Here is a 25,645-nt window from a genome sequence, read left to right as displayed (position 1 = left end):
AAAATTGTGACTGACTGGAAAAGTGCAACGTTTTCCATGGACCCATCCACACCAGAGAAGAAAACCAGAATAACACTTTACAAACAGAGTGGTCTAAAGTTACTGCTCTGGTATACATATTATATAATCGGAATACTACCCTCTGCAGTACTCACCACCATCTTTACCAACATTCCTCTTTTCACCCTATATAAGGGGTTTTTTTCATGGAGGATAGGTAAGTGCACTGTATATGTTGCACATAAAAATATAAAATGTGGGAATTAAAGTTGCTCCAAAAGCTAGCTTGGAACTCAAGAATCACAGTTAAGCAAATTGATTACCAATATATTGCAGACAAGTAGGGGGTAAGAGGTCAATTTTTAAAACAGTTTTTTTGTTGGTTTTTTTTTTTTTAGTGAGGATGAACATCCAGAAGAGCCCAAAGTAATTAAGTACTATAATGCGGTAATTCCTCCAGTGTTTCAGCCTAAAGCTCCGGTACGATGTGAGCAGACTGGTATCAGCTGCGCAGACACCAGTGGCTTCTCTGCCAGATTGGGGTCCTGTTGGTTCCCCAGCAGAACACAATGTGTTGGGTCCTTCGTGCCCAGCAAAGCCTCCAGAGCAGGGCTGGGTCCTCAGTGCGGCAGGAATGTGTGGTCAGGTCGTGCCACATGAAGAGAAGCCAGAGAGGGATAGTAGCAACGATACCAACGTTTTCAAAACAAGGGAGGTGGTGCATTTGCTATTGGACCACCACGTATCAAAAAGAGATTGAACCAGGTCTGCGCAAAACCCAGCATTCCCCCTAAATACACCATAAACAGCACCAAAGATACAGAGGAAACCCTCAAACTTATTAACCACCCACACCCTGCAACTGTCCAATCCTTCGCCTTATTATGGGGTGGGCGTATTTTTGCATATGCTAAAATATTTTTATTATTAAGACATGAGACTAATATTGTAATTTTGCCCGTAAACCCTTTATCCAAATTCTGTTTGACTAGATGAAGATACCTGATTTCATAAATTGAATAAATAAATGAAACTGCTGAAAAAGAAAGTCTTTTTTTTCTTCCAGAGAGTTTGACTGTGTTCAGCCTCAGCCTGTATTATTCACTGAGAACTACAAAGCACAACTGTAGTCAAGATAACTTTGGAAGGGAAACTGATTTTCTTTTTTTCCCCACCAGGTTATACAAACAGACATACCTAAATAACACATATTGGATAACACAGAGCTTTTTAAAGCTTCTTGGTTTTACCTATTGTTATTTAGTTTTTGTGCAGTTGTAGCCCTGAGAACAATCCCAGTTTGATTTTATAAAACCTGATCTTCACCTCTTTCTTTGACTGCATTTAGCTGTTGTGGAAATAAGGAGGGAAACATGCCTATTACAGCTGGAGAAGTTAACATACCTAAATGGCACTTCTTTTATAAAGGGAAGGTTGTAATAAGTCATGTGATTTAGAGTAAAGGCAGCACAGTGTGCAATGGGAGCAATTTTCTGCCCCTCAAACAGCACTTCAGGTGATGTTGTTCATCTTTCTGTGACTCGCTGTGTCAAAGCATGCCCAGAGCAGAGGTGTTCAGGGACCTGACAAGCCGTAAGTGTCCAGCTGAAAAACCTGGGAGATATCCCATGGCTCAAAGAATTCACTTTTTCAGTTGCTCTGATTTACTTCAGAATGCACCTTTAGGGAATTTATGTCTTCCATGCCTTTAGTTTCCCATTTCCTTTCTTGTCATCTTTAAAAATCCATTAAAGATCACAGAGACAGTTTCTCCAAGCTTCCATTTCTGAGGGGTTGTGGAGCTCCATAAAGCATGCAGTTCCAGAGGTGAACTGACTCTTTTACTCTCTGCACCTTGATGTTGTTAGGACGACATTTTAATTATAGGTGGTGGTTACAGACTGAGAAAACATGCTGAATCCAACAGGGAAACGAACAGTTTTCACTCATAAGGACTTAACGATGGCTAGCTAACCAGTCCCCTTCTGTCTGAACAGGAGAATATTAAAATGCAAGATAAAACGGGGAGTTTGGTTTCTCAAGGTGTTTGCTTGACAGATTTAAAATTAGAGTAGTCCTATGTTTGCCAAAAGCAATCATTAGGCTTTTAAGGTGCTGCTAAAATAAAAATTAGTTCCCTTAATAATAGGCAGTTGCAGTATTCCAGCTTGCATTTATATTTTCTATACAAAACATTTTGTTAGTTACATATGATGACTGGTATTTCACCTATCTTACAATATTCTTACAAGTTTCCCTACAGTAGAGTAAGTTTACATTAAAATGCCACACCACCCTTGCTATCATTAATTTAGATTTGTCTATCACTGTGCACACTTGCTGCTTTGCCCTAGGTATTATAATAACTATAGCCTGCTTGTCATTTCCTGCTAACATTGCCTCACCTGTAAAACTGCAGTAGCTCTATTTCAGCTTCCCCAGTTTCTGCCATCACCTTACCTATTACAGTAGAATAAAAGAACATTTCTTGGGTGCATTCACAGATATTTTCACCGTATTTCAAATGCATTCGGACAATTGCTGCATATTTGCACTAAAACAAATGGAATAATTCCCCACGTCTCTTCATGTATGGAATATTTCCTTCCCTGTTCAAATTATGGCCAATCTCTATGCAGAATTGGAAGACAACGCTCCCACATATATGCAGAGCTATTTGGTTTGTTGATATATGTATCATATCATATGCGTATGCATGAATATGTCTGTGTTCACACACACTAGGTTTTTTTTAAAATACGCAGCATTTCCAAAGCACTTTAATTTAATAGAAAACCTACAGTTTAAAGCGCAAAATTTAAAAAGATATGACAGATCAGGTCATTTGGACATGGACTAATTTTAAGGCAGCAAAAGCAGCATGTTATTAACACGAGACCTTAATTACACACCCTGTCTGTGACTGCACCAATTACTCTAATGGGGCAAGAGCAGTCAGATTAGTGGGACTGCCAATGAAACCGGCTGCACGAGCGGACCAGCTACGGGGCACAACCTCTGCATGCTCTGCGGCGGCCAAGCTTTGCCCTCCTGTTATTTTGGAAAGAGCAAAACCCTTCTGAAACATTTTTCTGTTGCTAGAAACCTGCGAGAGCAGATGCTGCAGTCAGAGCAATTTTAGTCGCATAAAAAAAAGTCTGCTCCCGATAAATGTATCACTCGGCAGCAGGGTGCTGAGAGGGACTCACATCCTGCCCTGGCTCTGAGCAGAGCCCATCATGGGTATCGTGCCTGCTCCTACCAGGAGTTTCCCTCCCCTGTAGCACTTGCAATCCAATCTAGAAGAAGGTGCAGTAAGCGAATTTATTAACCCACAGAGGGTGGGGAACAAGCATTGAAAACAATAAAAAGACTGTGTGTTAACCTATGTGCGTATCTCCAGGTTTAGCCATACGTGCTAGATTAGACCATCAAACACTGTAAAGCAAATGGCGTACTGAAATGCTATCACAGCCTTGTAATTTATACTATGTTATGCAGGGTAGAGTAAGTTTCTTGTAGTAAATAGGGTCTCATTGGATGACTAGTCTCTAACAGTACACTTTCACATAATTAAAGGGGACATGGTTTAGAAAAATGAAAAGGCTAGAATATAAGGCTCGGCTGCAAATAATATTAAATGGCATTATCAATAACAGAGATCCCAGGGTTTGCATATTAATTGTAAGAAGGTGCTAATTTGAGTGTTTTAAGCTTGCATTCACAAGCTTGTTTACATGCTTTGTTCCACCTGGACCTGTTTGGAGGTTTGTCAAAAACCTAACAAGCAGAAAAAGATTGCATTTGAAAATACACATACATGTTTAATTAAGCCAGGGCCACCGAACATTCCTCAATATATTTAGCTGTTGAGATTTAAGCACCACCAGAGCATCAGGCATTATCACCTTTTGAAGTACTGCAGAATCTTTAATATTTAAAGCACAAAGCAGACTTTAATATAAAATTCTAGCAGACCACAGAAGATTAAAGACGCATTATAAATGTGACAGTTTGTAAATGGAACACCAGTATTAAAGGGAACCCCCCTGATATTTTATAGCATATTTTTCAGGTGTATACTAAATTATAAATACAATTAAATAGCAGTAATTATTCTCTGGGAGGGGATGGCAGTTTAACTCTTCTAGAAAATAGTGATTAACTATAATGTAGGAAAGTGGTAATATGTGTTTTACCACACTGTTCTTGCAGCCAAACTTCACACAGAAGTAGAGTCTTCAGCTAATTTAAAACCACCCTAGGGCCCTACATCCATGGGCACAATGTCTTCCCTTCCACGAGGCTGGGAGTGGGAAGGGTTGCTTTCTTGGTGTCTAAACCTCTTGGCTTTTGCTTAAACTATACAGCTGTTCTCCATTACTGTAGATGCTGCTGCTGTGAATTGTGAGGAGGGAGGGCAGCAGGGAGACCACACTGGAGTTAAACCGGTGCCTCCTGAAGAATTTTAATCCTGAATTAAGATGGACCAAAGCTGGCTCTTCATGGTCATGCAGGGAGTTTTGAGAGGCAGGGAGCTAGCCTTACTGTACACCAAATTAATTTGGCAATCATGTGTCTCCAGACCAACAAGCCTCATATATAATAGGTTGCACCAATCCTTTAATTCAGGAAATAAATCCCATGGGAGCAGAATCGCCCCATTTCTTTTACTCAGCTCTGTTTTTCCAGAAGGGTAAGTATCTGTGGCAGTGATGGCAACCATTAAAAGAGAGGAGGAACTCCCAAGGACAAGATTTGGAGCAGAATTTCTGCTTGCCACTTCTCGCAGGGAGTTGAGATAGGCCCCCTAAAATCAGAGTGGAGCTCTCCTGGAGAGTGTGGGCTGATGGCAGCTCAGTGCAGTGGGCAGCGTAGGGATGTGTCTCCTCCACGGCAGCCAGGATTTTAGTGCAGGCCTGCCAGAAGGAGGCCACTTGAGGAGTACGTCTCTCAGGACTGAGACCTGGGTGACATTTTTCGGTCCTTGTCTTTCTGCATTACCCTTCGACCCGCTTCCCTTTAAGAAACAAACTGATGGAGGCAGGCCTTTTTATTTTCATCTCAGATTCCACAAAATTTTGTTTTAGGAGACCCTCAGACTAGGATTATTAATATTTAGCAATTTGCATCTTTGAAGAGGAGGTTTCATTTTGAAGGCCATCTGCATCCAGACACTTTCACCCTTGCTGGGCAGCAAACCCCTGAACATTGGACATTTTTGGAAGCTCTCCACAGGTTGAGATAAGGGCTTAAGACTACCAAGGGAGATGCTTGCAGAAGCCATGGTTCCTGGATGACATTTCTCTGACCAGAACACCTCTTACTCATCCCTTCCCCACCTGGGATTTTGCCTATTCCAGGCTGCAGCATTAAGGTCCATGCCCAGTCATCATTTAAACTCTGTTGGCAAAACGAACAGCTCTAATGACAGCAACAACAGTTTTAAGGGGCACAATCTGGATACGATCGAAGAGGAGAAGACATTTAAAACAGGATTTTAAAAGCACAGAAATCCAACAATTTAGCATGAGTATTCAGGTCTTTGGTGCTGGGCCATACAACTCCAAGGTCTCAGTGCAGAGCTGAAGCAGATCTCGAGTCTCTGGAGCACCAGGCACACCACTGCATTCAGGGCATTCTAATATGCATTCCCGTACAAAAGCTTAGCATATTATTTTCACTTTTATTATCAAAAAAGGGAAAATATAGCTAATGCTATCCAACAGAGTGCTTTAAAACAGAATTTTCAAATAAAAAAATATAAAGACATCTTAGTTATATTATTCATTGCAGAAATAAAAAATAAATTATATATAGTCTCCTAATAGAGAGAGATTAAAACGGATAAATAATGAAAAGATTACAATAGCTGTATTTCTTAGCGTCTAGTTTATATTGTTAACCTAAGTTTTGTACACCAGACATGATCAGGCACACTGCTCATATTAAAAATGCAGTGCATCTGCTATTCATAAAAGCAATACCCAGGTCATGTTTTCCCTGAGACTTTGCAGAAGCTGGATCACACACACTCTGTGTTGGCATAGGCACACCAGACCGTGCCTCCCATCTACATGGGATTTTTTTCATGCAAGGATGGCAAAGGCATATGGAAAAGGAAAGTTTGTGCTAGAGAAATGGGGCTGTTATTAAGGTCATGATTCAGTTGTTAGTGAAGGAATTTTTGGTTTTGCTAAATTACTTCTTTTTCCAAGTACCATTCACTCTAACAACACCCCCCTTTCACTGTGGGTTGCAGCTTCTTTGGAAACAAGGGTGCCTCTACCTGCTTTCGGGAGATTTTTAAAGAATTAAAAAAAAAAAAAAAAAAAAAAATCTTTTAATTTGGACTAAATACAAGATTTTATAAACTTAGCAAAAAAAAAAAAGAAACCCACAGGGCAAAAACCCTACCACACAATAGCCAGCAGCTCCACAGTCACACTGTCTACTGGGGATGCTGAGGGTCCCAGATGGATTCTCTCCCCTGGCATGTCTGTGGTCTTTCACTTCAGCTCAGGAACTGCAACCTGAAAAAAAGGCAGTTTCACTCAAACCCGCCACTTTCGTTCAAAAGAAAAATTGGCTTAAGGAAATGGGTGTTTTGTAAAGACAACTGGCTTAGTTTTAAAAGACATTCAAATTCTCCATATGTCCAGCCTTGCCTCCTGATGCCCCTTGTGCTGGGGCTCAGCCGGTGGGGAGCAGCCCTGTCCCCCCAGTCAGGGCAAGCCCCCTGGCTAGACCAGCTGAGGGGCTCCTCCAGGGGAATCCTCCACGGTCTTCAGACCCTCAAACCACCCCTGGATTCCCAGGGTGATTTTGCCTATCCGAGCAGTCAGCCCAGCCTCCCACTGACCTAGCGTGCCAATTCCCTTTTGCCCCTCCATTAGCTTTTGCAGGGTTTTGAAACCATTGAACAAAACCAGCACCAGTGTAGATGCTACTGGGTGTGCTTATGGAGAAAAGGCTTCCCCAGTGGACGTTTCTGTCTTTAATGATTGAAATTATGATCTTAATCTGCTTTTTAAACACGTATTTAAATGGCTAGAAAGTGTTTTATAATCTCCAGTGCAAGGGCCCAAATCTGTTGATATTGCAAGTGTCATCAACATTCAGCAGCATGGCAGCTGTCACCAGGCAGTTCAGAAAGGCTTATTTAATTGATACTTTCCATTTCAAATACAATTTGCAGTCGGCATGTGGTGAGAAATGCATCTCACCATGCAAATTTTCATGATGCTGGCACACAAAAAAAAAGCGCGTGCTGCTTTTCTTTTGCAAAAAAGCCTGAAATGTAGTCTAGGAAGCAGAATCTTCAACTCTTTATGTGAAAGTTGCTTTCATTTAAATGAACTAAATCATACTAAATCCCAGATTATTTATTTCTGTATATGAAACAGCACATGTGGCGGAATGTAGAAAGTAGCATACTATTTTTGGAAACGGGAAAGGACGCCCTGTTTAGCTATGGGGTTTAAACTAGGGTCTGCAATTCAAGCCTGAGCCAGGAATCTAATTCAGGTTAGATGGCTCCAAAATTCTCCAAGCCTTTCTAAGGAGATTTTTTTGCTAAAATAACACAAATCTCACAAGAATAGCTGATCTCACTCTTTCACCATTGAAGGTCAAGAGATTTTAGCAAACACAACTCCTATGACTTTTTCCACGTAGTTTAATTAATAGAACCTAAGGGCAGGCAGAACCATTTGACCATCTGAACTGACACGTTCTGCATCACAGACCATTGCATCTTACCCAGCTGCCCTGCACCAAGCCTAATAACTTGTGTTTGGCTAAGCCATAACACTTCTTTTCTTTCCTGTAAGAGACCTTTTCTCTGAACTGCACCTTTCCGTTTCTACGGACTATGCCTGCCTGCAGGGGCAAGAGCCACGTTGCAAGGCAGGGCTCTGAATAGAAACACGCAGGCACATGCACATAGTGCTCAGCTGCACTGATGTGACTTTATCTTGGTTTGCTCTCCCTTTTAATCTGCGCTAAAGAAAAAAAGCCTTTCAGATTTTAAAATATGTAGCGAATTTTTATGCCTGAGGAGACATTACAGCCAGAGTTGAACCATTTTGGTGTTATTTCCTGCAAGGACAGCTCATGGATCCCAGCAGCGCAGCCTTAACCCTGGCCGTGGCAAGACCCCAAGCTGAACACAGCCTCCTTGGCCTTTGCGTGGACCTCTGCCAAGAGGTGACTTCTCCATGGCCTGAGCCTGCTCAGCCCTGTGCCAGAGGGCGAGCAGCCCATCAAGGGCAGGACCTGCCACGGGCCGTGCCCATGGCACAGGAGTGTGCGCCCTGGAGAAGTCGGTGGGACTTCACACCCTTGGGCCCGGCTGAGAGCCCACCTTTGCTTTACACCTCCATTTTAGGGAGCAGATTTAAACCAAGCGCTTAGATGGGAAACTCCTTTGACATCTTTTCATGCATCTCATCCAGAACCGCTCCATCCAGCCTTTCCCATCCCCGGTTTAGCAGACAAAGCGATGGCTGAAATCCTTTTTAATTCAAACGTCGCTGAATGTTCTTCTCAAGACACGACAGAGCGCTCCCAGCCCCCTCCCCCTCCCCATATCTTGGGTGAGCACATACTTAGATCCCCCAAGCACAGTGATAATTTCTCCTTACCAGCAGAGCCAGTCATTATTTATTATATCACTCTCTCACTTCTTCAGTCTCTCCTAGTGGGAACATTGCAGTGGCTGCTGGCTAGAAAATTAGCCAAGGGAACTTCTTCTGTTGGTCTCTTTCCTCATTATACTAGTAAAAAAAATTTAACTGTGACATTCTCGCTCTCTCTGTATATATATATCAACGCAGGTTGGAAGCACACTGTAGGGGCTAATAGTGAGTAATTTAACTGTGTCTCTCTCACACGTTTTACCCTCATTCTTTCTCCAGAGTAGCAGCAGAAGAACAGTATGTTCATGTATTGTTGCTCCACATTATAAGCAGAGCTTGCAAGTTTATGTCTAATCTCACTTTTTCCACTTGGTTGTTTTTTGGGTTTTTTTTACGTGGATGTGATGCAATTTCTTCCAGTGTCAAGGGGCTGCCATAAATTACAGAGAGATTCAGGTAATCCTTAAAGAAAAGTTGGGGTTTTTCTCCCTTAAAAAGTGCTTTTAAAAAAAATCAGGGCAACATCTGACTGGAAGAAAGCTCTGCATATGCACACACTGTGTCAATAATATGCTGCTAAGGGCCACTATATTAATATGTGTCCCGAGAGATAATTCTCTTAAGTTAGGAATAGACTCATCTACAGATGTATCACTGAGGACAGAACTGGTGTTTTTCACTGCTCAGACAGGAGCCATGTGAATCATAAGGTAGAGGAACACTTTTCCTGTCTCCACTCAGGTGTCCCACAGCACGGCTTAGGCCAGCGTGGATTTGGTTTAATTTCAAGAAAATTAGTAGAAAGGGGTTCTGTGCTCAGCTCTTCAAAAGAGCCCTGTGCATGATCAGGTCACTATTTTTACATGTTGGGATATATCTGTGCCACGTGCATGCATTCAGCTCCAAGAGGAGAACATCCACACTTTATCTGGTGGATAAAGAAAAAGGACTGAGTAATTTTCTGTAATAATGATGTATTTGGGAACGGACACAACAAGTCATATGACTCTCCACAGAATCCCTTCCAGAAACAAACACGAAAGGGAGCTGCAAATGACAGCATCACAAATGCTCAAATTTCTTGAAAGTTTTGGATTTTGATATCCCTGATTTTGACCCAGATCCATCATATATCAATACATGTCTTGCTAGGAATATAGGCATAGTACTATTTTGTGATTTATGGTAAGGTTTATAAAAAGATAAATCTGCTTAAATATTTTGCAGATGGTGCAAAACTTGAGGTTAGGGGTGAAAAAATCATGAGAACAAACTGGCTTTTTCTCTTCACCCCAACTAGCTTTTTGGCAGTGAAGCACCGCCGACTACAGCTGTGCAACTCTTCATCTATACCAGGTGCCTTCAAACCTTTTTTATTTCCTAAATCAGTCCGCTGACCTTGATGAGAGCTATCGTTAGCAGGGAGCAGTCCCTGCACCCTGCACTGGCCAGTGACTCTGCGTGTCCCCAGATGGCACCAGGGGCACCTCTTTTTGCCTAGTCCTCTCCTCCCCATTCCCCCCATGCTTGTCCTGTGCGTGCAGCCAGCTTGCATGTTGCAGCGGTGCATAATTGCCTGGGTAACTCCATGCACCTAGCAACACAGATGTCAGATGCTGGCTCTTGCCCAAAGGGAAGGAGGACGAGGACAGTAAACAAAGACCTCGGTGTCCTCCATTTTGGAGCGCCTGCTGTAAGTTTTACTCTCTTCACTTTGAATTATAGTGGCAGTGCTTTGAGCAACTACATCTGAAGTACTCCAGCAACATCACACTCTTGTTCTACCACCACTCTGATGACCACCAGTGTAATTCAAAGAGAAAGAGTAAAAACTCACCTCTAGGTATAAAAAAAAAAGACAGAGAGAGTTTATTCCCTGCCAGAAGAAACAATACGACCCGAATTATGGCAGTTTCTACCTTGAACTGTAAAACTAATGCTTTCTGTTAGCCAATGAATAAAACTGTCCTTTTTCAGGAAAACCATCTTTCACACTTATAATATTATCTTTCCACTAGATGCTGAATACACTGGTTTATTATGTCTAGCATCTTTTTTTTTTTTTAATCATGGAAAAGGTAACGGAGGAAAAAAGTAATGCATTTTTGGCTGCTTATGGAAAAGGAGGGAAGAAGAATCTTTCTATATTTGCATTGCTAATTAGCAGAAAGCACACAGATAATACAGTGATCAGTACTGTACACACGTTTTGAGAGATGAACAAACATTGCACTATATCTGAATATGCAACTGTACCATTTGTGTAGTTCATGTGGCATCCAGGCTTTTCCACAGGGCTCCACAAAGGACACGCTGAAAACCCCCCATGGCAGGCTGAGGGGGATGTTGGGGTATGATTTGTTTACCCTGGAAAGGGCAGTGCAGGGGAACAGCTTGCTTTCAATGTCATTTTGGTGTTTCTTCACCCCCAAACAAATTTGCCAGCTGGGTTGACTGAGGAAAAGGAATTTAAGAGCCTCGTCCAAGGTCACCCTAAGGAGCGAGCAAGTCAAGCCACTTACTCAAGGGCACTGAGTGCTTCAGTGGCCCAGCCTACCTCCCTCTTGCTTCAGGTTGTTTGTGCCAACCTCTGCCCCCCTTGCTGCACAGCCTTCCCCATGCAAGCAGCACAGTGTAAAGTTCACAGCAAAGCCAGTGAAGTGCCCTGCACCATCCATCCATCTACTTCATGAGAGAAGAATATTTCCTTAAACCTTTGTTCATGGCAGATGTTTTCCTAGTTGGATGGTCTTTTTTCTAAATGTCAGTGTCTATCCACAAATTATATCTTGATGTAGATGTACATCCCATGCCTGGATATATGAATAGCTTTACAAGATGAACACAGCTTGGAAAAACTGAGCTCAAACCTGAAGAAGGTTGAAGAAGCTGAGATAGTGCAAGACATTATATGGCTTGAAATAAACACTGCCTCATCTCAAAGAGGTCATTTCATTAGGAAAATGCAATAACTCTTGGAAAACACTAGCCACGTATCAGGCTCAACAAAGCCTTGGCTTCTGCCTATTCACATATGTGGTCTCAACAACAGCAAATAGTTTCATGCTGCCCTCATCCACAGGTATTCTTTCTTTCAGGGTCAGTCCATAAAATCAACTTGACAGCAATCTCTTTTCTGTCTAATTCCCAGAGCTTTTCTTAGTTGAATGTAAAGAGTTTGCATTCAGCAGTATTTTTTTGAGAATTTAAACCAACAAACCCACTGTTTCTGCCCTGAACAGCTCTCCATTTGCCTGCCAAGTAATACGCCAAGTATCTAAACAATAACAGAGTACCTATTTACAGTCCTGCATGGCATCATCTACAGAGGTTTGATCTCCAGGTTGACAAGTTCAAACTGTCAGGGACTCCCTCTCTACTCCTCCCTTTCCCTGGCTAAGCCGTGGGGCAGGGTGTTATACTGTAGGTCAAACCAACACAAAATCATTTCCATGCAGGCAAAGCTCTTTGACTACATGACACCAGCTCTGGTGCCACTCGAGTTTAGCTTGATCTTCCACTGAGCTGACTCTGTTCTTCTGCTCAGCTGGGTTCACTCGTCAACATGGCAAGAGCTACACACACGCGGAAGGAAGCTCCCCAGCCCTCATCTGGATCCATGTATTTGGAAAGTCATATCCCTGAGCACACCCCCTCAATCCTCACCCACAGATTTCAGCCAGCTTAGCTAACATGATTTACCCATAGGAAGATGAATGTTATCTACTCCTCTTCATGCCTCTGAGTCTGGCTATAGAGCTGTCTCTAAATCTGGACTCCGACACTTCACTGCATAAATGTTACTTACACTGGAGAGAAAATAACTGAGCTCTGCTGTTGGCAGGTCTGCTTGTATATTGTCACCTTGCACTCGCATGTGCAACGAGCACTGTTTGGAGGCAGTTCACTGTACCTCTTAAGATCCCGACAGCTACCTCCATGCACGCAAAGCACACAGTGACAAAACCCCCACAGCTACCTTGGCACCAGTGTGCAGATCTCGCCCGTGTCCCAGGAGTTCGGTTTACAGCCCCAAACCCTCTGCTGAGAGCTGGGGATGCTGCATGTGTCGTCACAGGCCTGGTGGTCAGCTTCAGTCAGCTATCTGATGCTCATCCCGGTTACATTAATGCTAGGTGATGAGAAGGCTATTTATAAGCAGTAGTGTAATTTATACATCTAATTAACGTATTTTTAAAAAAGCGAAGGTACTGTTAAATGCTGTCAGGTCCCAGTATGAAAAGACAGTTTCAATATTTTCTTTTGTAAACTTATTCTCTAATTCTAATCAGATTCTTCTCACCAAGGCTGCCTATCAGCTGAGGACAACAGAGGACAACCTGCCACTGAAGCCATTTCAAATATAGTCACAAACAAATACTTGTATTAATATTAAACACATAGCAGTTTCAAAAGTATCTATTTTTTGTATAGAGATCACACTATTCTTTTGAAGAGCCAATAGAGCTTTTGTTCCCAGCTCCTTTTAAACAATCTGGATATTAACTTTTCTACTACCACGAGCCTCTGAGCAACTTCCAGCAATATTCTCCAGACAGGTGTTCGCATAAAACACGTCTTACAAAGACCTTGGGCAGACAGCTAAGGAGCTTTACCTTGTACATATTAGCAGCCCAAGTGCTCAAATGCCACGAAGGGCCCTACAGATCCTACAGCTGGCTCCCTTGTGCTAAAGGGCCCTGCTACTTTATTGGTAGCATGATCCAGAGAAATGTTCTATGTTGTTCAGAGAAAGAGTTATGTGCTTTGTGTGAGTGAACGTGAGAGGAATGGAGAGCAGCAAACCAGCCCATCCCAGGTCCCCACTTCCCCCTCCGTGTCTCTGTGCTTGCAGCCCTCCCCCTTGTGCAAGTTTCTTCTGGTCCCCATGAGGATGGTGAGACAGTCATTAGCAATTAGCCCAGAGAGGGAGAGGCTAATTGTACCAATTAGCACTGGAGCACCAGGTGCGGAGACTTAGAGACCAGTCAAGAGGGGACCAATAAAATGACTGCCAGGGTCAGCAAGACAGCACCATTTGGGTGCAGGAGGGAGAGATGGTCTTGCTGATTATATCTATTTGTGCCTTTCGTTTTCACTTTGAAACAGTCTTTTCAAAGCACTTAAAGAGAAAGGAAGGACCAGTCAACTCTCTGGCTTGAGGTGTCCCTACAGGGGCAGCAGGGGAAGGGAGAGCCCAGAATCAGTCACCAGCACCAGCCTTGCCATCTTCCCTCATAGCTCGTGTGTTCAGAGCAGCCTTATTCTCCCCCGATCCCCAACGAAGCCTCTGTAGATAGGCCCAGAACTGCTGCTTAGCCACGCTTTGCAATGTTCACCCACATTTTAAGCACTATAAGGTCCTCACGGAGTCTCACTCAGAGTATACTACCTTGCCTAGCTCTGGTTTTCCTCCCTGTAGCTCGAGCTTCCTACATGGAAACAACTGTAAATGCAGGGCACCTCTATCCCCTTGTGCCCTGGATTCAAACTGTATTACACTGACACGTGCTCAAATGACAGAATAACACACCTGATCACAGTAGATCACGTTATAACAAGGCTGTCGCAAAACACTCATCAACCTCATTTTTGCAACCGTCATTGGTCTCTCTGGGTTTCAGTGCAGTACTTAAATCAGACTACAGGACATTTTGAAGTGAGGCACACAGCTCCGTGCTTTGGGACGACAAAGCCTGGCAGAGGTCCTCTCTATGAGCTACTCCTTCACTACTCTGCATCCATGATCTGAATTTTTACTCCAAAAGCACACCGTAACAGTACGTGCCAGTACTCCAACAACAGCCCAAAGCAACCATATAGAAATTAAACAATTAAAGCAAGAAAAGTGTTGAGTCATCCAAACTAAAAATACCCATAATGTCACAGCTTAACTACACAGCTACTTACTAAGATTTATTGGGTGGTGCTTTATACCAGGCTTTCTTGCTGAAAGGCAGGACTTGTGAGTCTGTCCCCTCTTCTGCCTGTGGGAACTCGAAGGCAGACCTCTGCCCTTCTGCAGACCATGGGCTGTCTGGAGCAGGACTGTGCAGAAAACGTGTCTGATCCTTTCCACCAAAGCCACTCCACTTTCTAGAAAGGAAGACAAAATTTGATTCACCAGATGCTGGGACTATGTACACTGCAGCCTAAAGGCAGGACATGTCCTACAGTCCCGGCTCCACGGCTATCACCGAGCTAGTGCTTCATGCGAACTGCACAGACAGCCCCTGCGGCAGGAGGCAGAACTGAGGGGTGACACTGTCGGGCATCCCCCAGGTGGGAGGAGTTAAGACTACCCCTTATTTTCCAGCATTTTACTCTGTTGTGACTGTTAGCGCTGTTCAAAGGTACCGCTCGTTGCATGGGGAGCGCCAGTAGGAACCTCAGGGCTTTGGGCTGGCAAGGTGATGAAGGCATTACAATGGCAAGACACTTGTACCTAAGTGGTTGTGCCTAGTTTTTGCATGAGCCTGAGCCTAGTCCTCACTCACCCAGGCTATCGGTGGACTCAGGCGGTATGGGCCACCCTTTCTCACAGAAACTGAAACTGGTCACTCAGCCAAAACCTCACTTTCTGGGGTGGTATAAACCTTTTGAAAACAAACAAACAAACCCCTTGAGGCTCAGAAAAGACCAGTGAACCATAAAGACCTAGTGAGATAGTCCAGGTCCAAATTAGTGGCACTGAACAGTAGGTCAACAGTGCAAAACCTTTCAGCTTTTTGCTACCAGTAACAGAAGAAAACCAGGGTGCATTTAAACTCCAGCACCTTTCCACAGTTTAATAGTAAATGGCCTATATTGAATAGCTGGCAACACATGCACTCTCCTTGTTTTCCTTCCTTGTTAAATGTTTCCTGGCATGGTGACAGGTAAAGCATAATACAGCTTGGCAATATGGCTTTTACATGGTGAAACAGCTCCTCCGTGCTACGCTAGAATACATATTACTGTGACAAGGGCCTTTATTCTGAATTATCTGCACATACGAAAAGCCAGTGGGAAATTGGAGGAGAGTTTAGTGAAAACTACATAAGATTTTGTCACCACTGAGCAGAAAATTTTGGATGGAAATCACGGAGTGTGGGGCTTAATCACAGCTCCTTCTGGTTGACGCACTATGGAAGGCAGCCTCAGCCATTAAAAATTCACTTGGGAAAGGTGGATGGTTATCCAGCATTAAACATGTTTCTGTGGCACTGCATTCTTCAGATCGCTTGGGGAAGTAAGTCATCCACTTTCTAACCTGACAGTGCTTGTTGATAAAAACAGTACAGAGAGCTGGATGGAGCACTTACACAAAGCTGATAGATGAGATAGACAGCGAGGATTTATCCTGTGGCAGGGGAGCTGGGTAGGACTAAAGCTGTGCTGAGTTCTAGGCATGGAGATGATCAAGTTATGCAATTACTTCTTAACATATATGTAAGTGATGGAGAGCAGAAACCCACGCAAGCCTGGCTCTGTGCTGCTCTTCCTTGGAGACAGTCTTCCCCAGAGCCACTGTTGCGCCTCACAGAGGCATTTTCACTTGGCAGCTCTCTGAAATTTAGGAGCTGTTTTGCATTTCAAATTTATGAGTTGTTTTGTACCTGGAAGCTGCTGTTAAACAAAGGTCTTACTTGCTCTGTGGGCTGGAGATAAAATCCTAAGGACATTCTGACTGCTACAAGTTGTTGAGAGATAGAGCTGAAGAAAATGACCAAGAGGAGAACAGAGAAATTCCTGAGACAGAGGGTTGTTCTGTTTCTCTCTCATATACTTATTTTTGTATTCAAAATTTTGATATTGCTTCTTTGCCCAGTCTGTGAGAGGTTTTATGCAATGATCACCACTGGAGTGTTGGATGCTTTTTTATTTTCTTTGAAGATCGTGTTTATTTAATATCAAAATGATGAGCTCACCTCACATTTTCAGATTTTTTTTAAACTGATTTGAAAAAATTCAGGCTCAGGTCATTTTTACCATCCCACACCCACCAGAGGCCTCAGAGAGTGATCTGGTAGGGAGCTTGAAGACCAGGAGAATGGAAGTATCAGACTGAGCAGGGCCTAAGGTGAAAAAGAGTCTGTGCTAGTATATATAATTTTATTAAATGAGAAGACTGGTATCTTTGCTGTATTGGTTATATCTCAGCCATCGAAAATTCTCACAGCAAGACAGAAACCATCTCTCTGGTATCCCTAATCTCAGCATAACCTATAACCTCTGTAGAGCAGAGGTGTGGGAAACACTATCAGAAGTAACATTGAGGAAACAAGTGACCACAGTCTTCAGATGTTGCCTACCACTGGCCACGCAGGACATTCACCACACAGGGCAGCCAGGTAAGCTGGATAACCAGAAGTAAATATTGGTGAGCAAGGATGAATAAAGGGAAGAAATGTTCTTTGCCATTATTGTTACATGAACTCCTGGAGACTCATATTAAATGAGGACCTTCAAGAATAAATATAATCGTGCCAAAGCCAAGGGGCAACGAGGGACCAGCAGTTACCTTGGCCATTTCTATCAGATGCTTCTTATGACCTCCAAGTGACTAGAACAGTCCTCACCAGTGGAATCTCAGCCCAGCAGCCTTCACCCATGCTCCATGCTATGTGACTGGACACTGACCATACTTTGAAGACAGGAGATATATTTTATAAATAGTCTGTCAGCAGAAGAATTATTTCTGAGGCCCTTGATTAATAATGTAGGACATCAGTGATCCTGGAAAACTTTAACATCAGTGCTGTACTTGGGCTGAACAGAACAGATGTTGACATCTTTGTTGCTGTTTCTTGGCTGAAGACAGATGTTTGTGAGGTTAGATGGAAAAGGCAAGAGTGTATGGACATACCGGAGTCAGTGGAAAACACTCACCGCTTCCTTGTACTTATGTGGGGACTCAATCTGTATTCTGGGAAGTCTTTTAGATTATAATTGCTCCATGATTAAGTATGTGCCAGTGTCATCTCTTAGGAGTTGAGACAAGGAACACACTCCTGATACTTGTATGATGATGTCTGAATAGTCCTCGCATGGCAGAGAAAATACAAGTGCATTAGGGAAGAGCAATAAATACCATCAACTGCTCTACTGGATTGGATTTTTGAAGGGTGCTCCTGTCTCAGATGTTAATGGAGTGGCTTAATTTTCCTTGAAATGGTCATAATAAACTCAGGAAAATGTAATTCACGGATGAGGCATGATATCTAGTGTTGAAAAAAGCCTGGGTGTTCTTAATGCCTAAAAAAAGATTGTTCAGCAGCAGATCAGCTGTGTAAAAATGTGACCTCTCTAATGCTTCCAAGTTCAAAATGATTTGTTGGGTAAGTGTCATTTGAACAAGTTAAAGCTTCACAGTTTACTAAAGGATGTGTTTTGTATTCTGGTCCAAGTACGACTACACCAGAAAATGCTTTCCCTGCATCATCTGAAATACCAAATGTAAGGCAAAATTTTGCTTCAAACTTCCATGAAGAGCCAAATTCTCTCCACCCACAGTAATATACAAACGACATAGTAAATCACCCTTCTGAAAACATTTCATCCGCTTTGTACTTTCAGTCCAATGTTTAAAGGCTTCTGTAAGTAAATCTCTCATTTCTTTCTGGGAGTAAAACTGCTCTGAGCTCACAGACACTTTCACCTTGAGGATCCCATAGAGAAAACTGTTTTGGGGATGGCGAGGTAAGACCATGTCCACGTGGTCCTGGGGCCCTGCTGCTGTCCCATCAGCCAGTCCCCCCGAGAGAAACATCAAAGAAAGCTTCTTCCTGCAGAGGGAAGACCTGTGCCTGGGGCATGCTGAGGCATGATCAGACTTTTTCCAGGTAAAGGAAATTTGCTGGGGTCAGTCCTCATCCACCTTTCTTCTTTCCGACTTTGCTTCTCAGACTGGGAACTTTTCTGTCTCTTCTCTGCCTGCACAGGGACTGCTTCTACAGCCTCTAGTGAAGTCACTAGGAGCTTTCTCTGTTCGTGCTGTGGGAACAGAGGCTTTAACCACACTGCCCTGGTTACATGGACAGGTGAGCTCGGGTTTTTAACCATTAACGTGATAAAGTTGAGAAGAAGTGGGGCTAGCAAGAAGGTTGGTAAGGGGAATGGTTGTGATTTGCTCAAGATCTTGAGGTGAAGAACGGCATGAACTTGGCAGGAAGCCAGAACAAGTAACTTCATCCATGGCTCTTGTGTTGAGAAATAATCCTAAGCAGAAAACGGAGCAGTGTCCCCAGGCTCCTGTGGCTCCTACACTGAAACCAGTAGGACCATTACAGCAAGGAAGGAGGTTAACAAACAACTCGCTTCCCTGGGCCAGCAGATATGAGGCAGAAAACAGCTGGAGGGAGCCCAGAGCTGCTCCTAGGCTATTGCCACAAAAAAATCCCCTTGCCCTGCCACTGCAGATGCGTGAGAGGTTTGAAGAGGTTCACTGCTATAGGATTAACACTCTTTAAGCACTGATTAGCTGATATCGAAGTTGTTCCAGGATTAAGCATGTATTATCCAGCCCATGAGCCATCTGATGCACTTTCAGGAAAAAAGCACCCCACCAGAGATGCTGTCTAAATGCCAGGTGTAGGTGATGTTTGTTATTATGTAGGTGTTACTAAATGATTTGGGAAGGAAAGCATCTGTAAAATTTAAATCTTATAAATTATTAGGGAGAATCAATAGACAGGGTTTTTTTCAAAGTTAAGTAATTTCTATTATTAAATCTGCTTTTGTGTTTTGCAACTCTGAACCAATAATTATCTTCCAGATAGACAATCTAACACAACTAACAAAATACAGTCCATCAGACTGTATCATCTACCATTATTTATCTATGTTTGTGTAACAATTTCATCCTTTGATCAAATAATAGCAGATTCCACAATATGTCATTCAAGTATCCCCAGTTTATCTATAATGATTTTCCTCTTGTCAGCTCATTTCTTGAACCTTTGCTGGATCTGGTTTCAATGGTACTATAAACAATCATCATTGCATTGTAAAACTGGAAACTCTCCACTAAAATAGTGTTTTGATCTGGGTTGCCATAGTAATAAGTCTGTGCTCCCCTCTTTGGAGGCCTTGTTATATGAAGTATCTGTGATTTGCTCAGAATGGCCCCAGTTCATCTGTCAAAGTGGGTTTTTCCTTTTTTAAAATAATGATCTAGAAAATCCCATAGTGGCAACAAATATTTTACAACCATAACGAGAAACATTGTATCACTCAAGCTTTGTAAATCTATGCCATTATTGCATTAGAATAAATCACTTTCCTTAGGTATATTACTTAGAAATATGCAATTCTAATTTTAGAGTGTGTATTCAATAGGGGGTATTTATTTTTTATGTAAAGAGAATTATTAACTTTGACTTCAAAAATACATCACATGTCAGATTGTGTTTAGAGGCCCTGCAGCAAAAAGAAAAAAACTGAAATTCTTTCTTATTTCTATCAAAATACCAAAAATATCCAGTCAGTTTCAGATTTAGTTACTCTATTCCATTCGTAAGTGCTGATTTTTATAATGAGATCAGATATTACCATAGATTTTACAACTGCACACTCAGATAAATGATATTCAGATTATATACTTGTAAAAATTAGAAGCCCTGAAAATACATCAACGACACTATGAAAATATATCACTGCACATTATTTTAAATAAAAATGCTCCAGTCAGTTACAGTAATTTGATACATGAACTATGATATTTCCTCCTGCAGGAATGAGAGTAAACAAACACTACATCAACACGCCGGTGACAGACTCCATGGAAAGAAGTGAGGATGGAGATCATATTTTATCTAAGACAAATGGTTAAGTTGGTTACTTTATGTAAGTCGCTACCAGCTACAGGATTACTTCATGTAACTCACTGTCAGCTACTGCCTCATAATACCTGACAGGGGAATATTAAAATCATCAGTGGGAGAAAGTACGGAAGGTATCCATCTGTATTCAATGAATTCTAATTAAAAAGTAATTACTGTATGGTGAGGAATCTGCCAGCCCCAGCCCTCTCCCCACACATGTAACGTTAGTTAACTCTTTGGCAAACAAGGGGGAAGGTGAGCGGTGGTGCATATGCATATTTTCTTACATTTTGCCAGTGACTTAGTTCTAAGCAGCACCAGATCATGGGAAGTCTTCAGAAATAGTTTTATATCATTTTGCCAAGTGGATCCCCAGAAGACACTGTGGGGGCAGAGGTGCTACACATCTTCTGTTATAATTGACCTGGGCTTTGAGATTTCTCTGTCATGATGTATCCCAGAATGGTGCATGACGGGAAGAAACTTGTTATTCCTCCAGCAGTGCCAAATGGACAAGATCAAGTAGGCCTGGGACTTGAAAAAAAGGAAGAAATATTGACAGATAAGTAACCACTCCAGTAAATGACAGGCAGGCACAGGAAGCTTGATTTCCTTGGGGTTCAGAGGTAATCTATTAACCTTAAAACATTTCAGTGCAAATTTAATGGGTTTTTAAAAAAATGCAAAAATATAAGATGCTTAATTGAAATCATTAGGTCTGTCTTGATTTCTTTTTCTCCTTGCAAGTTAGCAGTGTGGGAACAAAAACCCACCCGTGACCAAAAGAGCTAGAAATAGACTAAATTCAACGCAAAATATTTATTCATCAGATTATCAAAATCGTATCTGTAATGCAGTTCAAGAACATTAAAGGTGTCCTCTGAGAAGCTGTCATTTTTTATGGCATTGTGACTGGCATTGAAACACTTGTTTTGCAGTTCTTTGGATGGCGGCTCATCAACAGCCAGGGAAATGCTAGAACAAATTGACATCAATAAGGTGGGCCAGACTAATTAAAGCAGAATTTGCCCCTTGAGACTATTCTCTCATTTAGTGAACTCAGTGCCAGTCCAGCCTGTACCAATGTAGTGCCCCAGGGCCCAGGAGGGGCGGGGTTCTCCTGGGTGCTGTGTACACACACACCTGCTCACACATTCTACACCCAGGATGAAGTGCTACCTCTCTATGCCAGCACGGTCCAGAACAGGAGGAATACAAGTACTCTGGATTTAGGCTCCATTAAGGAAGATTTCTGCAATTTCTACTTTGATATGTTCTCATCTTTCCGCTGTTTGCAGCTGGGAGTTTTCTTGCACTGAGACGTATCCTTTTGGCCAGAAGCAGCTTCGCTGCCTTACCTAAAATTGTCGACATTTGGCTGAGACTCCAAATGGTTAAAAAAAATCATTCCTGCTCTCACCTGCATGTCCCGCTGCTGAATTCCTGTATCCTGCAAGGGTCTCTGGGTCAGCCACATCCAGACTCGTGGCACAGCAGCAGCAATATTGTACATCGCCTCAGGCCCCACTAAAGAGGTTGCTGGAACAGAGAAGGAAGTGGGACGAAGAGGCCAAATTCCCTCCACCTTGCGACTCTCTATACAGACTATATTCGTCCTACAACCCATTCACATCCTCCGTTGCAGGACCAGCATGAGGAAAAAGCTTCAAAACAATGGAACATGAAAGGAAAAGGGGATGAATCCCCTTGACCTCGCCACTCAGTCCACCTCCAATTATTCTTAATTGACATCTTCTGTGCTACAATTTAAATCGATTACCCTTTGGTCTATCTACCCTTGAGAACAGATTATTTGTATGATTGAACACAAAGCACAGATTATTCCCTCCTTCCTTGATGTAATTTTTTCATATTTGTTGAAGTCTGTCACACCCCCTCAGTCTTTCTTTTTCCAGGTGAAATTATGCCACTCACTCAATCTTCCCTAGTAGATTATGTCTTCCAGACCACTGGCTGTTTCTGTTGTTACCCTCTGGATGGTTTCTAATCGATCAGCCTCTTCTGGAGATTTGTTTCTTATTCTGCCGTCACAACAAGCCAAATAAGGTAACAGTTGATCCTGGAAATGAGTTATGGTGATGAAAGGGAGAGGTTTACTGTTCATTGAGCTTGACAGAGGCTCGCAAGAAAGATGACACAGGTTTGGTCCCACAGATCCATATTACCAAGCATAGGGTTTAATTCTGGAAGGATCAATACTCTCTGGCAAGACCCCAAAACATATGCTTCCCATGAAGTATGGGAGTAATTAATTAAAGTTAAGGAGATAGATACAATGTGTAGTTTCAAGCTTACATCTGAATCTCTACAGCAACAGGCACTACCGATGATATATTCAAAATAAACAAACAAACAAATCCTCCAAATACTGCTTAATATTTCCAATAATATAAAGTTCTAACTTTTTTCCTAGTTCTGCTTATACTTTAATATAATTAAATTATATTCCCTTTTGATATTTTCTCCTGTTAAGTTACACGACACCTGATTCTCATTTATACCAGGACTGCTTTTGGTTTGCTCTTGGTAAGTAATAGTATGTAAATTAGATGCAATAAAATATACTCCCACTTAAACGTCCCTCTACTTTGTCAGAGTGATGTAAGATAGCATTAGTGCAAATGTATGCTGGACCTCAGCTTTATAGATCCACGCTGATTTTCTAAGTTTCAGGTCTTAGCATGATCTAAAAGCAGGCGTAATTGTATTTCCAGTAAAATGTTATTATATTCATAATGCCATAACATACATTTTCATAAAATAGTAATGTAGGTTTTTCAGTGCATCTTTTGGTGGCTTTGGGAATATAGAAAAGGTAATGTGTTGGACTTGGATTCTGAAATATGCCGTAATACCTACTCACTAATTATTATCAGGCCATCTGCAATGCTAGGCAGTCAGTTTATGAGAGCGCTCTCTTGACCCATCCCGCATTTGTCTGCTACACCCACACTTCCCATCAGCTCAGCATGGACACGGCGTTATTCTCAGTTTTCTCATGCTGTGAGAGGTTAGGTGAGGCAAAGGCTCACGCACCAGAGTCTTACCCTATCTCCTAACTCTTTTTCTGCCCACCTAAAGTCTCCTAATTGTAACAGTGCAGAACATAATGGGAAAAGTGTATCGACTCGTTTAATTTAAAACGGGCTATGTGAACTATCTTTACAATAACTACTTGTTTCAATAATTTATAACTATGATGCTATACCTGACAAAATCATTCAGATAACTAGAGCAATGTGCACTTTAAGTTTAAAGTCAAGGTCTTCCTTGCTCATTTTAATGACTTCTCATGTGCACAAGATATTAATATTCCTGTGAGCAAACATAGCACTGACTCATTAATCAATAAGAGCTGGCTCCTCTACATAATAACAATAGCTGTACTAGATAATTAACTTTTGTTCCATTGACTTTAGTTTGTACATAATTTCCAGTGGCTGGCACTGGATAATAAAAAGGTTTGCAGCTGACAGGCACCTTTTAAAATCCTTTTTACTAGTTTAGGAAAATGATCCACACCTACTGTTATAAACAGCGTACGTGTCAGTGTGTGTCCGTGCCATATTTAAAAGGAGGCAACTGACAATAACTAAAAGACCTAATAAATATTGTAAGGCTTCGGTGAGTCCTGCTGCTAAATTGTAGCATAGTGAAGGATTTGCATTTTCCTGTCATGTAAGTATAGGCAGACTAGAGATAAAGGTGTGTCTACAATTAAATGAGTATTCTAGATTTCCTCAGTCCAGACTGGGATAAGAAACACAGATGGGTCTGCACCAGCTTTTTTCCTCAAAAATGTTCTTAATATTAGGGCAAGTCCAACAAAGGTGGCAAGACCAGAAACTCTACTGTAGCCCCAAGGGACTTACTGTAGAGTGAGGTACAACATTGTCTGTGATAGGACACAAAAGAAAAGGTGACTTTAAGTCCAATCATTTCAGTTACTCAGTTTACAAGATGGCTCCACAGACAGCTGCAGTGGCACCTTCCAGGGACCCACGGCCTACGGCACAGGGGCAGGAACACGCGACAATGGCAGGAGGAAACTCCTACTGCCCCGGTCCTCACAGGGAGCCACCGTGAGACACCAGGGATGGATGGCTCTTTGTACAGACCATCACTTCCATTGCTTCTATTATTAGGGATTTTTATTCAACGGAGATCTGTTACTTATGCCTTCTTCCTTAAAATACCCCACAAAACACACAGGGAGCCAACTTGGTGTCATTAGCAGAGCAGACTGGAGAGGGAAACATCTGCTGCAGAGAGGACTTGGAGGCTTCAAAATCTACTTTTCTTCCAAAATGAAAGTAAATTTTGGGGTCAAAAAAAGAAGTCTCAAATCACTTCAAATGCTTTCTTTCAACATTTTATATTTTTAAATTGTCATCTAGAATACAATATAGTATTAAGTAAACCACACACGAGTATTTTCAAAAGCAAAAATTCAAATACTCTATTTCATAAATATCAATCTGCCTGGCAAATCATGAGTTTCTGCCACCCCCATATTTCTTTCTGACTGACATGGGATGTTGGGAAAGTCAGTCTGGCATTCTGCAGTTTCAGACGTGATGGAAGAGCATCTTCAGATGGAAAAAATTGTTCCACTGACTTTTCTGCAGTAGATATTTAGCTGTAGATAGTAGTTCTAGAATAAACCATGCTTATAATCAGTATAACATATATACCACAGTTTTTATCTAAGGCTTACTCGATTTTTATGATAGTTTCCTTTGTGATATTGAGTGTCACTGGGGCCAGACATTTGACTATGTAAATCATTGCAGTCCATTGACATTAACTGAGCTACCATGAGTTGCCCAGATGAAGATCATCCCTTAGATCTGATGTTGATAAAGCATCCCCACAAATGGGAGCATGAACCATTTGTGAAATATTTTTGCTTTCAATTTCAAAGACCAAGATTCATACAATTCTACATTCATACAAAACACCCCAGTCGGAAAGTGCCTTGATTAAGCCTTAATTCAAAAGCTAAAGCATGTGAAACAAAGGAGCCTCATACAACCTGCTAAGGGAAAAATGCTAGCTACTAAGCGAGTACTTATTTGCATTACACAGTATGTTCTCCAGCAGGAATAAAATGTACTGCAAGACAATGGCCCGTCAGCTTCTATATAGAAGAGAAAACATTCTTGTGTTCAAAATTGTGGA

This window comes from Haliaeetus leucocephalus, unplaced genomic scaffold, assembly GCF_000737465.1.
Source record: "Haliaeetus leucocephalus isolate CR32 unplaced genomic scaffold, Haliaeetus_leucocephalus-4.0 Scaffold848, whole genome shotgun sequence".
NCBI lineage: Eukaryota > Metazoa > Chordata > Aves > Accipitriformes > Accipitridae > Haliaeetus > Haliaeetus leucocephalus.
This window is presented reverse-complemented; position numbering follows the sequence as displayed.